At 41.9% G+C, this 17,955-nt stretch overlaps 1 protein-coding gene across 2 annotated transcripts in view; it reads right to left on the bottom strand.

Moving 5' to 3' along the window:
• Nucleotides 1-17,730, bottom strand: part of NALCN (sodium leak channel, non-selective) — a 306,335-nt gene extending 288,605 nt beyond the window's left edge. For both annotated transcript variants that reach the window (XM_072135500.1, XM_072135501.1), the window contains exon 1: nucleotides 17,528-17,730. The gene's annotated coding sequence lies outside the window, so the exon portion shown is untranslated. The remainder of the gene's footprint in view (nucleotides 1-17,527) is intronic.
• Between the last annotated feature and the right edge of the window lie 225 nt (nucleotides 17,731-17,955).

Below are 17,955 nucleotides of genomic sequence, written 5' to 3'. Positions count from 1 at the left end.
TTGGACAAACAAAATAGTGCAAAACCTTTGGCTTTAAGGTAAAAAAGACACTTTATTCTACTCACATAAATGGTTAAAAGCTCGCATGTAAAAACAACAGTCCAACAGAGCCCGACTCAGGTTTCATCTTTTCTGGCTTCATCTGGGGCATGGTGTTTCCTCATGCCCTCATGCCCAAATTTCACAATTTAATCGCTCACAAAACTTCAAAGGTGTCTGTTTTTTCACCACAAATGCATTGATAAAAATAACATAAATATCCCTAAACATCTAAATTATATATACCTACATAAATACATCCCCATATTGTCACGGGTGTTCCTGCGACCCATGTTTTGCGTGCCTCCTCTCGCTAGCAGCTTCACTTACCTAGCGCTGCTCCGGCGACGGTCTCATCGCTTCAGCGGAGACGCGCGCTTGCTGGTCGTCTGAAACCTGTAAATGCTCAACCTCTTCCTCAGACTCCTGCTGGATCTTTGTGTTTCTATGCCTAAGAGAAAGCTATATTCCAAGCCCTTTCTGATAATCCTGATTTCCCTTTGTGACCTCTATTCCCTTCCCGACTCCGATCCCGTGCTGCCTGTCCTGACCTACCACTAAGTTTCGGACTCTGATCCTGCGCTCCCTGTCTCAACCTCCTGCCTGTCCTCGACCAAGAGTTTGCCTTACGATTCTGTACGGCGCCTTGGCCTCCACTGTGGACAAAGTTGCACCTGTGGAACGACCTGGCGGTACCAAGCCACGACCAGTCCAACCTGCTTTGCGCCGGGCTCTGGTGAAAACTGGGTACCACTTAGACTCCAGTCCCAGGTGTCGGCTTACATCATCGTCTGCGGTGGTACAAAGGATCCAATACCACTGATCCTGACACATATGTTGTTAAAACCCAAAGTAAAAATTAGAAGACATTTTAAGGATACCTGTCATAAGGTCTCTGTCACTAATTCTGTCAGCACTACCTGTTGGAGCAGCTCACAAGGATTCCATCCCTACCTTTATCTAGTTAATAAATACATTTATCATTGTAAAATCATATTTTTTATTATGTAAATGAGTTGGGCATATGGAGAAAGTGATGTCATCCCTATTACCCCTCCCTTCTCCTCCCCCTGCTCATGTCTGTGTGTAATGTATAGTAAAGCATTACCAGTGTCTGTGCTTTATCTGCTGAAATGCTGTGTCCTCCTATACACATGTGTGACACACAGATATCAGCTACACAAGTGCCTGACATGTTCTGCTATAACATGGCTGCAGCCTGTTGCAGTTGTATCTCTCATACGCACACAGACTGCAGGGGGCGTAGTAGCCAGAATCAGGAAGTACAGAGAGAAGCCAACACCAGGAGTGTCACATCATTATACAGGCTGTTAGTCATGTGTATAGGAGTATCTCATACACACACAGGCTGCAGGCGGGCGTGGCTGCCATTACCAGGAAGTGCATAGAGGAGCCAGCACCAGGAGTGTCACATCATTATACAGGCTCTCAATCATGTGTATAGGAATATCTCTCACACACACAGGCTGCAGAGATTGTACAGATTTTTTTCAAAATTACCACCATTAAAAAAGGTCAATCGGTTTCCCCCTTTTAGGAATGTATGTTTTAACACCGTCAGGGAAAAAGTAAGAAGAAAAAAAGAAATATTGGTGAATATAGAAATAGATATCAAATTCCTTCCCACTCCGCGAAACCCCCAAACCTGACAGCATTTTGGACTGCAATAGGTACATGGGAGGGGTTGGCTTTTTGGACCAGGTGCTTCAGCCATATAATGCCATGCGGAAATTAAGAGTTTTGTACAAGAAGTTCTGACGGGTTTCGGACCACCTGCAGTCCTTAGTCATAGCCTAAAGACCGTAGGTGGTCCGAAACGCATCAGAACTATGTTATAGGGCGTCCTTATGTTTTTCATTTTTTCTAATAAAGTGGATTTTTACTTTTAAATAATTTTTGCCTGGATGATGGACTCCCCCTCTACTAATTTTGAATCAAAAAAGGTGCAGTGTGTGCTCCAAAGTTGCACAAGGAGGAAATACATTTACCAGTTTGACATGTGCTGCAATAAAGGAAGATTATGCACAAAGGAGTGTTTTAGAATCACACCACCCTGGTTATATAATTTTACCCTAAACAAATTACCCTCATGTACTCTCCACAGCTTATACATCATGCCGCATGCCGCACCTTCCCTGCTGAGCCCTGCCATGTGCACAGCCTGTAGATTATTGCCACATATAGGGTATTGCTGTACCCGGGAGAACCCCCATCATGGTTTTTGGGTTGTTCGTTCCCCGTGGCAGGAGCTGGGCACAAGATGACATCATGGTTATTTTCAATATGCTCTATTCATTATACATTCTCATTGGGGTCCACCTGTGCTTATTACACCCCCGGATGAATTTATTGAGGGGTTTAGTTTCCAAAATATGGTCAGTTTTCTACTGTACTAAGGGCATTTACAAATGCTTCATGATGGCAAAAAAATATGTAAAATGTCTGTGCTCCAAATGCCAGTTATTTTCTTCCAAGCCCTGCCATGTCTTCATCCTGTAGATAATTGCCATATATGGGGTATTGCCATATCTTTAACAACCTGCAGAATGATTTTTGAGGTGTTTATCCACAGTGGCATGAGTTGGGCTGAATACAGTTCTCACTACAATGGCAATGGTCGCTGTGCGGCAAAACAGCAGTTGACAACCACATGTCAGGTATTACTGTACTCGGAAGAAATATTATATATTTACTTCTAATACCTTCTGAATGTGTACATTTTAGGGCTAAACAAGAATATTCTTATGCAAAAATTGAAATTTCAAAATTTCCAATCGATTTTTGTTTGATTCCTGAAAAAAAACCGAAAGGGTTCACAGACTTCCCAAATGTTCATTTAAATAATTTAAAATGTTAAGTTTATAAAATGGTGTTACTTGTGGGGGTTTATAATACATAAGCCTCTATAGTGCACATTCAAACTAAATTGGTCACAAAAATATTGTATTTTTTAAATCTCTTGTAAATCTGCTAACTTGCTACTAAAACTATAAACCTTCTAACATCAGTAAAAAAAAAAAAGGAAACGTAAAACAAATTATGGAAATACATAGAGGTTTCTACAAAAAAAGTGTGGTATGTGGTATGTAATTTTTAAAATACATTTCTTAAATTATTGAATTTTTAACCCCCCAAAAACTGATTAGCAAAATGATACTTCTAACATAAACTACAATGTCTCATGAGAAAACAATCTCAAAATCACAGGGATATGTAAGTGTTGAAAAGTTATTACCACAGGAAGAGAGACCGGTCAGATGTGAAAAAAAAAGTGCTGAGCCAAACAGGCTATGTTCTTAAGGGGTTAAAAAAGCTCTTAATTTCAAAATAAATATTAAGGGCATCAGGTTGTAACATTTGTAGTTGGTATTTCTAAATAACATTTAATTTTTTCTCAAAATCCTCACCCCTCCAGTATGTTTCCACTAATCCCAAACCAAAAAATATTAACCCCTTTGGATATTTCCCATGTTTAACCTTAAAATTTTCAGATAAGCTATGTGTATCTAATTTCTATTTTCTGAACGTGTTCAGCAATTCTATTTTTTAATTTTCTCCCTGTCCTGCCAATATAAATCAATCCACAAGGACAAATGACTGCATTTATTATTGATTTTGAAATTAAGAGCTTTTTAAAGTAAGATATATATTTCTCTAATCACCAGTATTTCTGTTATTCTTCTTACCTTTTCCCTAACAGTGTTAAAACATAGATTCCCAATATGGAGACACTGATTGGCCTTTTTTAATGGTGATATCTTTGAAAAAAAATGCCATAGACTGTTTAATCAAACCTGTTGAGAACTATATGATGGTGCTACATAAATAAAGATTATTATTATTATTATTATTATTATTATTATTATACTGTGAAAGAGATTCTAATTGAATTTACCTCAAAAATGGCATCCAAAGAGTGGAAATTTTATTCTCCATTGTACATTTATATTTGGTACTTGGAATGGACTAGAATTTACAGCAATGGAAGGATAACCACCTAGTGTGGGTTTTGATGTAGGTATGCAAAAAAAGGGTATAACAAAAACTCATGTGTGTTTTCTGTATGTGGGACCAGAATGAGAACTACAAAATGGATTGCGTGATTGGTCGCTGCATATATATATATATATATATATATATATATATATATATATATATATATATATATATATATATATACACAAATATCAATGTATTTGTGATATATTTTTTCCCTTTGGGATAATACCCGAAAGAGCTTGTGTATGTGAAAATAACATCCTATGGAAAAATTCTGAATTGCCCCGGGATTTTGGCACACGCGATCGGATTGTGGTGCATCGGCGCTGGCATGCATGCGACGGAAATCGGGGGCGTGGCCGAACAAAAACCCGACGTATTCGGAAAAACCGCTGCATTTTAACAAAAAAACTGTTGCGGAGCTTGCACTTACCTTCACTAGGAATAGGCCGGTGAACTTAAGTGCGTTCCGATGCTCTTCAGCGCAGCAGCGCCACCTGGTGGACGTCGAAGGAACTGCCTTAATGAATCCCGGCCGGACCCGAATCCACCGGAGAGAACGAGGCGCTGGATCGCGAATGGACCGGGTAAGTAAATCTGCCCCTTAGTGTTCCCTCTCATATACATATTTATAATCTGTTTTCTACTCCCACAACTGTATATTTTAAAATTCTCTTCAATGCATGTACTGAAAATAGAATGAAAATCTGTTTTTATTAAATTGGTAATAATAAAAGTGAATTTAGGTCCAGACCAAACAAGTGGTCTTAGGTTTATCTATCCCCTTCTGTTCTTCCAATTAAATTGTGAACATTTGGACATTTAAAGAAAGAGGAAAAACATTAACACCATGCCCCAGATGAAGCCGGAAGAGGCAAAATCTTGGACGAGGTGTATTTTTTTTACCATTTTGTTTGTCTGATTCTTAGTAGGATTCACTGTTCAGGACCCAGACATGAATGTGTTTCATTTCTGGAGTCGGTGCCCTCTTCATACTCACCAAGCGTTTGCTTCACAATGAAGCAAACGCCGGTCGCTAACACCCGAGATCAGTGGGTGGGTGTTAACCCTTTGATATCCACTTTGACCCTTTGAAGTAGACATGTCATTTGGGGCGCACAGTGAAAGCTGTAAAATCCAAGCCCACAAGAAATGCATTTTCACTGCATTCAGTTTTTTTTTCCTGCTTCTCAGTATATGGCACAGAATATTAAATACCACCACTATGAAGTGCAATTTGTGACGCAGAAAACAAGCCCATACACAGCTCTTTACATGGAAAAAATTTAAAGTTATAGATTTTTGAAGGTGAGGAGTGAAAAATAAAGACACAAAAATGAAAAAGGGCCTGGTCCTTAAGGGGTTAATATCAGAGATGAGCGAGCACTAAAATGCTCAAGTGGTCGTTATTCGAGACGAACTTTTCCTGATGCTCGAGTGCTCATCTCGAATAACGAACCCCATTGAAGTCAATGGGAGACTCGAGCATTTTTCAAAGGGACCATGTTTCGGGAATAAAATGTGTTATTTAATTGAAAAAGAATGTCTTCTCATAAGTTAGCAGATGTATGCAAACATCTGCAATCTATTCTTCAATGTTTTGCGCGTATATTAACTCCCGACAAGTTAGCAGATGTGAAGAACAGTGAAAAATAGAATAAAAACAGTGAACACAGGATCATTTAAGTGAAAAACACAGTGAAGAATAGATTGCAGATGTTCGGCACATCTGCTTACTTGTCGGGATCCATGCTGCCGCTCCCCGGTGTCTCCGTGCTGCCCCTCCTCGAACGTCTCCGTGCTGCCCCTCCCCGAGTGTCTCCGTGCTGCCCCTCCCCGAGTGTCTCCGTGCTGCCCCTCCCCGAGTGTCTCCGTGCTGCCCCTCCCCGAGTGTCTCCGTGCTGCCCCTCCCCGAGTGTCTCCGCGCTTCCCCAGCCCCGATGTATCCGCGCTGCCCCAGCCCCGATGTATCCGCGCTGCCCCAGCCCCGATGTATCCGCGCTGCCCCAGCCCCGATGTCTCCGTGCTGCCCCAGCCCCGATGTCTCCGTTCTGCCCGTTCCCCCGATGTCTCCGTTCTGCCCGTTCCCCCGATGTCTCCGTTCTGCCCGTTCCCCCGATGTCTCCGTTCTGCCCGTTCCCCCGATGTCTCCGTTCTGCCCGTTCCCCCGATGTCTCCATGGTGCTGCTCCCCCGATGTCTCTGTGCTGCTCCCCTGGTGTCTCTGTGCTGCTCCCCCGGTGTCTCTGTGCTGCTCCCCCGGTGTCTCTGTGCTGCTCCCCCGGTGTCTCTGTGCTGCTCCCCCGGTGTCTCTGTGCTGCTCCCCCGGTGTCTCTGTGCTGCTCCCCCGGTGTCTCTGTGCTGCTCCCCCGTGTCTCTGTGCTGCTCCCCGGTGTCTCTGTGCTGCTCCCCGGTGTCTCTGTGCTGTTCCCTGGTGTCTCTGTGCTGCTCCCTGGTGTCTCTGTGCTGCTCCCCGTGTTCTTCAATGTGTTCTTCACACATATATATTGTTCTTCACATACTATTTTGTTCCGCGCGTATCTTCCGACAAGTAAGCAGATGTGCCGAACATCTGTAATCTATTCTTCACTGTATTCTTCACTGTGTTTTTCACTTAAATGATCCTGTGTTCACTGTGTTCACTGTTTTTATTCTATTCTTTATTGTTCTTCACTGTGTATTTTTAATTAAATGCTCGATCTCGAGCAGGGGAAATACTCGTCCGAGCAACGAGCCGTTTCGAGTACCTTAATAGTCGAACGAGCATCAAGCTCGGACGAGTATACCTGCTCATCTCTAGTTAATATACTTCATTAAGGAAAACAGATTCTCTGCGTCTTGTAATGTAATGAGCCTTGTATCTGTAAGCCTATTCAGTTCTCAGATAAAGAAATGATTAAGTAAATGCTAATGATTAACTTTTTCCATACCTAGAGAATATTTCTCTTTAAGATTCAGCTCTATAAGGAGATAAGCCTTTACCAGCAGTTACTGGTTAGTCTTATGTCATTAAAAGCATAATGTGGTAGGTTTATTACTCTCTATTACAAAGTTTTCTCTCATCTTATTATTGATTTATGCAGTTTTGGTAAATGTTTAGTTAATAGTTACCCTTTAACTTAAAGAGAAACAGGCACACATCCATTACAGCCTGCAACTGCTGCTCTAGTGTTGGATGGTTGTCAATAGCGCGGCACCACTGAGCCTCTGTATACAAAAGCTGGTGGTGATGAGCACCACCACACCAAATTGGATCGCTGGAGAGGGTCGGAACTGATAATTAAAAATCCTTGATCCCCAACACCCCCTTAAAAAATATAGTGGGGAATGCAAACTGCATATAAAGATTTAGTTTACAACACCGAGATAATAATTGCACCCTAAATAAATAAATCATTTGGCTTCTGTCTTGACTGCAATTTATTGGTCTATTCCATTGTCGCCAATGTTTGGTCTTTACTCTGCATATTTTATTTATATTAGGGGTTTTTTAATGGTCTAATAGATTTTTGAAGCCCATCTTTATGCTGCGGAAAACTTGGAATGCACCAAAGAAAATGTTCTGCTCCCGCATTCACACTATGCACTTGGATTGCATTTGATGAACATCAGAAGTCACTTAACTGAAATGTGCATCAAAAGCAAATAAAGAGAATAAAGTGAACTGCTGAGAAGCCTGAGACTGCTCTAATATGTTGCATATTTCAGATGGGTGAGAACATATGATTGGAAGGTGCTACTCCTCCTTTTTTTTACTCCACTACTGGTTTGGACATAGAAAGCTGCATCTAGTAAATGCAAATGCAGGCTGTATTAAAAGCTGTGGCTCTGCAAGCTGATCTGCTTCATTCTAAGGGGCTAATCTTCATGCAACCATTGTATGCAGTTTCTGATGCAGAAACCAGGGCAATGCATGACATTTTTAAAAAGAAAGGACATGTATCCATTTCACGGTTTTGTAAAACAAAAATAGAATTTTTATGAGCTTATGCAGGATAATGTTTCACAGCTTTTGCTCATGGCTCATTTTGATAAAACTAAATTTCTTTTCTTTTCTTTTTTTACCTCCTCAAAGAACCTGTTTACTACTACATAGTGTAAGTTGGTTGAAGTATTACATAGAGTAGGCCGCTCAAGAAGGGCAATCTTTGTTCATTTAATCATGGTTATTTTACTTGAATTATTGACTTTAACCCCTTAACGCTGAAGCCACTTTTCACCTTCCTGACACGGCCCATTTTTTAAAATCTGACATGTGTCTATTTAAGTGGTTATAACTTTGGAACGCTTTAACATATCCAGTTGATTTTGAGATTGTTTTTTCGTGACACATTGTACTTCATGTTGGTCGAGAAATTTAATCAATATGTTTAGTATTTATTTATGAAATAAATGGAAATTTGCCAAAAATTTTGAAAAAAACAATGTTTTCAAAATTCAAAATTTTCTACTTTTTGGAAAGTTAGTCATATCACTAAAATAACTTGATAACTAACATTTTCCATATGTCTGCTTTTTTGGCATCATTTTTCAAACATCTTTTCCTTTTTTTAGGATGCTAGGAGGCTTATAACTTTAGGTGCAATTTTTCAGATTTTCACGAAAATCATCAAAACCTACTTTTGGAGGGTCAGTTTAGTTAGAAGTGACTTTATAAGGCCTACATGATAGAAAACCCCCACAAATGACACCATTTTAGAAACTACACCCCTCAAAATATTCATAACAACCTTTGGGAATTTTGTTAACCCTTTGAGCGTTTCATGAGGGTGAAAGATAAATGAAAGTGAAATTACAGAAATGTAATTTTATCTTACAATAGATTCATTGAACACTAAAATTTGCACCTTCACAATGGGTTAAAAAGGAAAATGCATTTTACCATGTTTAGGGCAATTCCTCCTGAGCATGCCAATGCCCATTTTGTCACTGTACCCTGCTGTACGGGCACAGGGGGGCACTTGGAATGGAAAGAGCGTTGTTTCGTTTTTGCAGGGCAAATATGGCTGAAAAAGTTTTCATGTGTCAGGATGAATTTGGAGAGCCCTAATGGTACCAAAACAGAGGAAAGCCCCAACAAGAGACACCATTCTGGAAAGTACACCCCTTGGAGAGTTTAGCAACGTGTAATTTGTGTATTTGCCCAAACAGGTGTTTGATTCAATTAGGCCCCAAAAGGGAAAAAAGGTGAAAATATTCTCAAAAAAGTCACTTTTACCCCAAATTTTTGTAAGCCACAAGGGATAAAAGATGAAACAACTCCCATAAATGTGTAAAACTATTTCTCCTAAGCACAGAACTGCACCACTTTTGCATATAAAGTGTTGTATGGGTACACAGTAGGGCTCAGAAGGGAAGGAGGGGCTTTGGCCTTTTAGAAGCCAGATTTGATAATCATCCATTACAAGTGTCAGGATGCATTTGGAGAGCCCTAGTGGTACCAAAACAGAGGGGAACCCCAACAAATGTCACCATTTTGGAAAGTGCACCCTTTGGAGAATTTAGCAAGGTGTAATATGTGTATTTTCCCCCACAGGTGTTTGCTTCAATTAGGTCCCTAAAAGGAAAAAGATGAACATTTTCCCAAAAAAGTCACTTTTACGGCTAATTTTTGTATCCCATAAGGCATTAAAGATAAAATAACCCCAAAAAATGTGTACTAGCATTTCTCCCGAGTATAAAATTGCCCCACACATGCAAATAAAATGTTGTATGGGTACGCAGTGAAGCTCAGAAGGGTGCATTTAGAGAGCCGTAGTGGTACCAAAACAGAGGGGAACCCCAACAAGTGTCACCATTTTGGAAAGCACACCCCTTAGAGAATTTAGTAAGGTGTAATATGAGTATTTGTCCATATAGGTGTTTGATTTAATTAGGGCTTAAATAGGACAAAGGTGAACATTTTCTTATAAAGGTCATTGTACCCCTAATTTTTTATAGCCACAAGGGATAAAAAAAATGTAATAACCCCTTAAAATGTGTAAACCTATTTCTCTCGAGTGTAGACGTACCTCACATGTGTATATAAAATGTTGTATGGGCGCACAGTAAAAGGGAAGGGGGATGTTTGCCTTTTAGAAGCCAAATTTGACAGAAATGTTTGACATGCATTTGGAGAACCCTAGTGGTATAAAACAGATAAGAATCCGAAAAGTGACCCTAATTTTTGAACACACACCCCTTAGAGAATTTTGCAATGTGTAATATATGTATTTGACCCTACAGGTGAATGATCCAATTAGGCCCTAAACATTAAAAAGGTGAAAATTTTCCTATAAATGTCACTTTACTCCTAATTTTTGTAAGCCACAAGGGATAATATATTAAATAACCCCGAAAATGGTGTAAAACTATTTCTCCTGAGTGTAGAAGTACCCCACATGTGCATATAAAATGCTTTATGGGCGCACAGTAGAGGAAAAGAGGGATGTTTGTCTTTTAGAGGCCAAATTTGCAAGAAATCCTTCACATGTGTCAGGATACATTTGGAGAGCCGTAGTGGTACCAAAACAGAGGAAAACCCGAAAAGTGACCCTAATTGTTGAATGTACACCCCTTGGGGAATTTAGCAAGGTGTAATATGTGGTGTATTGTAATACACGTCGTGAAATGAGCATTTGAACATACAGGTGGTTTCCAAATATGATGTGCAATGCAGTCCAAGATGGAAATTGCAATTATTTCTGGAACGTTCAGTGCCCGTTATGTGGCGCCCCTTATGAAATAATGGAGGGGTATAGGGAGCAACGTGACCTACCAGTTGTTAAATTATTCATTTTACTGAATTCACAACAGATTGGGCGTGAATTGTGAATGTGTTGCGTATAAGGAGGTAGAATAGACCAGGGGACCATCTAAACTTTTGTCACACTTGGAGTTGTCGCAGGTCTCTTAGTAGTATATAGTGTCCATCCTTAGTATATAGTGTCCATCCTTAGTATATAGTGTCCATCCTAACTCCTCTTTTGGAACAAACTCTTTTCTGAGTCCTTCCTTTAGAAGCAGCAGAATTTACCGTGAAAATGCTGCCCTGACAAAATACACGAACATCTAAACCAGAGGTACAGGGGCCCCGTCCTTCTTGTCCCAATATTAGTTTCCTAATATCTTCCTCTTGAAAACGGAGAAATGATACGGCAGGGCGTGCACATTGGAACAGCACATAAGAGTTGTACAGCGTAATCTGTACAATGTGCACGGCCAGCGCTTTTGTACCATATCTTCGTTTTTCGTAGGGAAATTATCGCCAAGTGTTGCTCTTATTCACCCTAGCAATGCCCATTGTGACGAATACTGCTGCTTTTAGCTGGACCAAATCGACCAGCCAATAGCGGCAAACATGGACAGAGGGGGGCAACAAAACCCCTCTGAACCACAAGGTAAAATCGGTGGCTGTCAGGAACAGCCACCACCCTGCCCCGATCACCGTGTCTACAGACATGGTGACCGGTATTACTGACGTCAAAAGTAAATTCGCTGCTATTGGCTCGTCTGAATTGATGAGCCAATAGCAGCGATAATAAACTGGGGGTGTGTGGGGGGGACGTAACCCTTCTGGTCCATGGGGCAGGATGGATGGCTGTCAGGAACAGCCGCAGTCTTACCCCGATCACTGTGTCTGACCGGTGTTGGCAAGTCACTACCCGCCGCACCGTTCTATTACAACGCGCGTTGGGAATAGGCTATACAATCTTTATTTTTTAAGCAATTTAGACAAATAAGGGCTTATTTTTTGCGAGACGCGATGCACTGTAAAAAAAACTTTATTTTAGAGGGTGTTTAGCTTATCAAAGCAATTTTATTAACTTTTTTCGTGTGGAGGAAAATAAAATCATCAATTCTTATTTTGGATTTTTAGCATTTTTTGGGGGGGGGGGTGTTCGCTGTAGCATAACAATAATATATTATCTTTATTCTACGGATCACTACGATTACGGTGATACCTCATTTATATAGTTTTATTTTTATTTGTCCAATTTTATTGAAGGAAAACTAGAATAGAAAAAATTGCATTTGTTTTAGTATTGCCATCTTTATAGTGGCATAACTATAGTATTTTTTGGTTGACGGAGCTGGTTGTGAGCTTATTTTTTGCGTGACAAGTTGTTCTTTTCAGTGGTATCATTTTGGCGCTTGTAACTTTTTCGGATCACTTTTTAGAACATTTTTTGTAAAGCAATTTGATAAAAAGTTTTAATTTTTGGCAAGTTTTTGGGGTTTTTTTTTTACCACGTTCACCTAGAGGGTCCAATTATGATTAGGATTTATTGTACATATTGTTACGGACGCGGCGATACCAAATAAGTGGGGTTTTTTTGTGATTTAGTGTATTTTATACTTTATTACTTGTGTAAAGGGAAATGTGGTGTTTGGGGGGACTTTCACTTTCTTTTATTATTTATTTTTATTTTAAAAAACCTTTATTTATTGTTTTAACTTTTTTTTACAGTTAATGACATCTAAGCTTGAACAAGTGATCTTCTGATCACTTGTTCAAGCTATTTTACAGGTTACACAGTGCAATACAGATGTATTGCACTGTGTAATGTAAGACACTGAGCATGCTGCGCATGCCCAGTGTCTTACAGCCGGGTCCTGCCAGAAGGCAGGACCCGGCTTCCGGATGAAGATCTCGCAGCCCCGGGCACCGGCAGTCCCGGGGCTGCGATCGGAGCAGCGGACCCCCCCCTGTAAGCGCCGCGGGGGGGGGGGGGGGTCCGATTCTCCTCACATTACATTTAAATGCCTCTGACATCTCCGATCGCGGGTGTTAGAGGCAGGTGTCGGCTATAATATATAGCCGACACCCGCAGCTTCTGGCGCCGGCTCCGTTCAGGAGCCGGCGCCAGAAGCTTGACGTAATAATACTGCATTTTGCGGGAACGCACCTCCCGCCATGCAGTACTATTACGTCAAATGTCGGGAAGGGGTTAAAGGGCTTTCCATGAATATGCAAAATGCCCAGGAAGTTGAGGTTGAAAAAAAAGAATACATACTTACCATAGTGTTGTTTTGGTACCAGGGCTGCATCTGCCATGAGGCGTAATGAGAATCTCGCCTGAGGCGGCAAATGTCTGAGCCCTGAGGGGGGTAGCAACCAGGTGAATTACTGTTCACCTGGTTGTTCCTCTGTAAATGCTGGCACCGGCTCCTGGGTAGCACTGCAGGTGGTCCCATGGCAGCACTGCACTCAGGGATGGTGCAATAATGATGAAGAATCCCCCCTCCCACCAGCATTGGCCACGCCCATCCACACTTCCTATCAGCCGCAGAAGGCAATGCAGTCCTGCAGTGACAAGGTGTGAAGAGGGGCAATGCGAAGGGGGTGGAGAAAGTCGTCATTGTGATCAGGTATTTGAGCACAGCCCACCTATCTGAAACCCCAGTATCAGACCCATTGCACTGTGAAGCCCTGGTGCTCTAAGAGTTGACAAAGCAGAGGCCTGTGATGAGCACCTTCAGTGGGGGAGAGATAACCACTACTGCTGGTTAACTCTTAGAGCAGCAGGGCTTCACAGCTTACTTGCTTCTACAGTGTTAGATTAGGGGGTTAGAATATTTTAATGAACTGGGGGACTGTATATTGAGTACTGTGTATAATTTAATTTGGAAGTATGCATTTCAATTTATCGCTTCGGGCAATAAAAATGCCAGAATCAGTCCTGTCAGGTACTGCAGATTACGGACCCTGTATATAGCATCCAGGGGGTCATGTGTACCTGTTTTAGTGAAGTGAAGTCCACAGCAAAACAGAGGAGATGCCCTGTGTCCTAGGAGGCAGTCATTAAACGAAGCTGGAAATATCGGAGTGATGTGAGAACTGGGAACCAGAGCCAGGTAAGAACATGTGTATTTATTGTTTTTTTTTCTCTTACTCCCGACTGAGGGTTTTCCATATTTTACAATTCTGAGAAAAGTGTACAGACTGTAATAAAGTATACAGTATACCTTTTCATTTGATCCTCAAGATATGTATCTTATGAAGGGATAGAAAATAGTATACATGGAAGACAGCCTACATATGAGCCCAGTAGATGAACTGTATGGGATATTACTCCCCACAACAGTTCCATAGTTTCAGATCTATTGGGATGACTATTGTAGAATGTTGAACTGAAATTGGTGTTAAGTTTTAGCTGAGCAGTTGGGCATCAAACACCAGAATACCCTAATTATGGTGTCCTATATAATCTGGTCTGACCGTAATCAACAATGTGCTGTCTAATCATCACACAAAATTCAACGTCCTAACTACACTATCTCTTCATTATTGCACACTTTCCCTGTCACTGCCACCCCTACAATGCTATTCGCCATTAACAGTATACATGACTCATCAGGAAGATAACCAGTGACATGACTGCCCATTACCTGGTGTCATTCTCATGAGCAGGCCAAGTGACAGGCCATAAGTAACCCACACAATATAGTTCCTTCCTTAGTGTTCATCCGTCTTCCCCTCAAATTGTGGTCCCTTCATTTTCAGACCCCCCTCATAGTGAGCCTCCCATCACTTCCCCTTTATACTGTGCCACCATAGCAGTAGCAGCTACCCTCCATACATACTGTGACCCTTTTCAGCAGTATCAGCTCCCCTCAATACATACTGTGCCCCCCAGCAGTAGCAACTGGAGGACACTGTCTTGCTGTGTCTCTGGACACAGGATTACTCTGGGAGGAGGTATGGGGCTAAAGCTAGCACTGTGGGAGGGAGCTAGCAGCAGCCTTGTTCCACCTTTTGGTCCCAATACCCGCTCTGCGAATCAGCAACTGTGTTGCATCAGGACCAGGAGGTGGGACATGGAGCATAGGGGAGGGAGGAAACAGCTGTGTCCCACACATTTCCTTTGTATTCTGTCTCCTGGTCCCAATGAGCGATTGTTGTCGATACCAGTAGGCATGACACAGTGTGGAAATCTGGGACAAACTCCCAACTGTCCAAAAAGGCGGGACAACCCTGAAAACCCAAAACTGTCCAGCCTATCTGGGATGGTTGAATGATATGCAATTTATCTGTATCATGTCAATTTAATGCAACGGTATCTGGGTGAGGAATTTACTCTTGCAAGGTCTGAGTTCCGCCCTCCATAGCATAAACTACTCTGTGTAGCCAAAGCTATATAGGTACAAATACCATACCACAGGGACCTAGCTTGTTTTTCATACCTTACTGTACCCATTGTGTTGGTGTGAATTTTTGTTTATTACAATTGTGTAGCCACTGCTGGAAGCACAGCATATACAATGGACAATGTAATTGATGTGAAGCAGGGGTTAAGACCAGCAATCAAAAGCACATATTCTCCTGGAGTAGACTGCACTACATATCCCAGCACCACCTGCTTCTCTGTGCCACTGCCACCTAGAAGAGGAGTTGTAGAGAGTATCTCTGATTGGCTGAGAAAGGTAATATGAGTGACGGAAAAGGGAGAAGATGGAGAGACCTTATGTGCACCATGAAGAAGGACTGAGTTCAAATGTCATAGTGGAGAGATTCCTGTGCTGAGACTGACACAGCAGAGGACCAGAGAAACCCCAGCAGCTCAGCCCTGTAGGAAAAGAGGATCTACAGGAGAAGCTTCTCCTCTGCTCAGCACCTCGATCCCCAGGAGGTCTCCAGATCTACCACATAGAAAGTTTCTACCTGCAACACCATTACCATCCAGGTACCTGAACCCTGCAGCCACCATCTGAATCCTAGAGTGCAGTCACCTTAGATTTGTGAGTAAACTTTGTGTTAGTTAGGAGTTTGGAAAAGAACTGTTCCCTGAAAGGACTAAGAGGTTAAAGATGTATTCCCATTTGAGCAAATAAATATTTTTGTTTGTATAATGAAAAGTTATACAGTTTTCCAATATACAGACAGTTCCTGGGTTACGTACAAGATAGGTTCCGATGGTTTGTTCTTAAGTTGAATTTGTATGGAAGTTGAAATTGTATATTTTATAATTGTAATTCGAGGCAATTTTTTTTTTGCCCCAGTGATAATTGGGGTTTCAAATTTTTTTGCTGTAATGGAACCAAGTTTTATCAATAAAGCTTCATTACAGACACTTTACAGCTGATCATTGTAGCCTGGGACCATAGTAAAGCATTCAGAGAACTTCACCAGAGGTCATAGGGGGCAGAGGGGCCTGTCTCTAACTAGGGGTTGTCTGTAAGTCGGGTGTCCTTAAGTAGGGCACCGCCTGTACTTTCTGCATCAATTCCTAATGGTTTTCTAGATCTCCGCTTGCTGTCATTCTATAGAAAGCTTCAATGTTTACTTCCAGTGTACAGAAATCTGACCATGGTCATACAGGTGTGTGGTTCATTAGAACACAAAGTTTTGATTACTCTCTGTTATATAACGAGTCGTGCAACTGTGTGACCATGGTTAGATTTCTGTCCACTGACAGTAAACTTAGTAGCTTTCAACAGAATGACAGAAAGCAGAGATCTAGAAAACTGTGAGCAATTGATACAGAAAGTATATTCGAAAATTGTATAACTTTTTATGATTCAAATAATAACATTAATTTGCTGAAATGGGAATACCCCTTTAAGTGCACCACCATCTGCAGAAAGTGCATCATTATCTGCGGCAACAGGGCCACAGTGGTTGCACTGTGTGTGTTAGTAGCATTCCTGCAGGATGAGTGTGTGCAATTCTGTGCAGTTGCAGAGTGTGTGCTGTCATACGTGGGTTATTGTGATTTAACCATTTGTTGCTCATACATCTCTGTACAATACTATCCCAGCCAGGCCTGGCACAGGCAGTTACCCTTGACTACATCTAGGGGTTCATTATAGCAGATGGCATGTGTTTATGTTTGTTTTCCTGCTTGCATTCCATTTACTTGGCTCATCCCTATTTACTCCCCTTACAATAAATCAGCCATTGTCTCTTGTGAGTGTGCGCTGAGCTTAGGCAACACCATGCAGAATAAGAAGGTATTCTTCCTGCAGAGACCCTGCGTCATAATGAGACTGAAGCCAATATACCCCCTTCCTGCAGAGGTGTTACACTTGTACCACTATACTGTATACATATGTACACTGATAGGCCATGAGGACAATAACCTGTAGCCTCATGCCAGTATTGAGCAGCCAGTCCCTGGTCACATGACAGTATACATGTAGATGAGTGCACTCATGGACCCTGCACTTCCCTCCTCCTCCTCCTCCTGGATAACTGGGATGCTGCAGCTGGCAGCTCCGTCACTATGACAACCCCCTGTGATTTGGGGGAGGGGTGTAGCCTTCACCTGTAAGCTGTGCTCACACATATTATCTAAACCACAGAGATGGCTCCTGCACACACCATGGATGACATAGCGTACTGTAGTATGGCAAGCACCACATAGACACACAGAAGAGCACAGGGCCTGCCGCCGCATGTAACACTGAGGCATGGGCACACAGTACAGAAGATGGGCGATATATATCACAACACTGAGAGGGGAGGGGGTGAGCAAATAACAACCTACCTAGTGCACTGGAAGCGTCTGCACGGACGGGCTGCCTGCACCTCTAGCTGCTCCTCCTCATTGTGTGGGGTGATGTGTGCAGAGCAGGTGATGCGGCCGGTACTGAGCGGCTCCTTATACACAGCCCTATGGAAGGAGAGGCACTGCTGCTCTCTGCCAGCTTCCTGCCTGTCATCAGTCTCACAGCAACACACTGCTGGGATCTCCCCTTATGGAGGGGCGTTAGGGACATACTTCCCTGCTCCAGCACATATGCATTCTGCCGGCAGCCCCTTGTATCCTTACTAATCAATATTTATACACATGCATTCAAATGTATGGACGAACATCAACTGATACAATCCTAGAATCCTTGCACACCAATTTGCGATTAAGGTGATATTTATTTACGGGCAAATTTCATGTAAATCATAGCCTTTGTCAAACAC

This window comes from Engystomops pustulosus, chromosome 2 (assembly GCF_040894005.1).
Source record: "Engystomops pustulosus chromosome 2, aEngPut4.maternal, whole genome shotgun sequence".
Classification (NCBI taxonomy): domain Eukaryota; kingdom Metazoa; phylum Chordata; class Amphibia; order Anura; family Leptodactylidae; genus Engystomops; species Engystomops pustulosus.
Note: the sequence above shows the minus strand (reverse complement) of the source record. Positions and strands in the feature narration are given on the sequence as shown.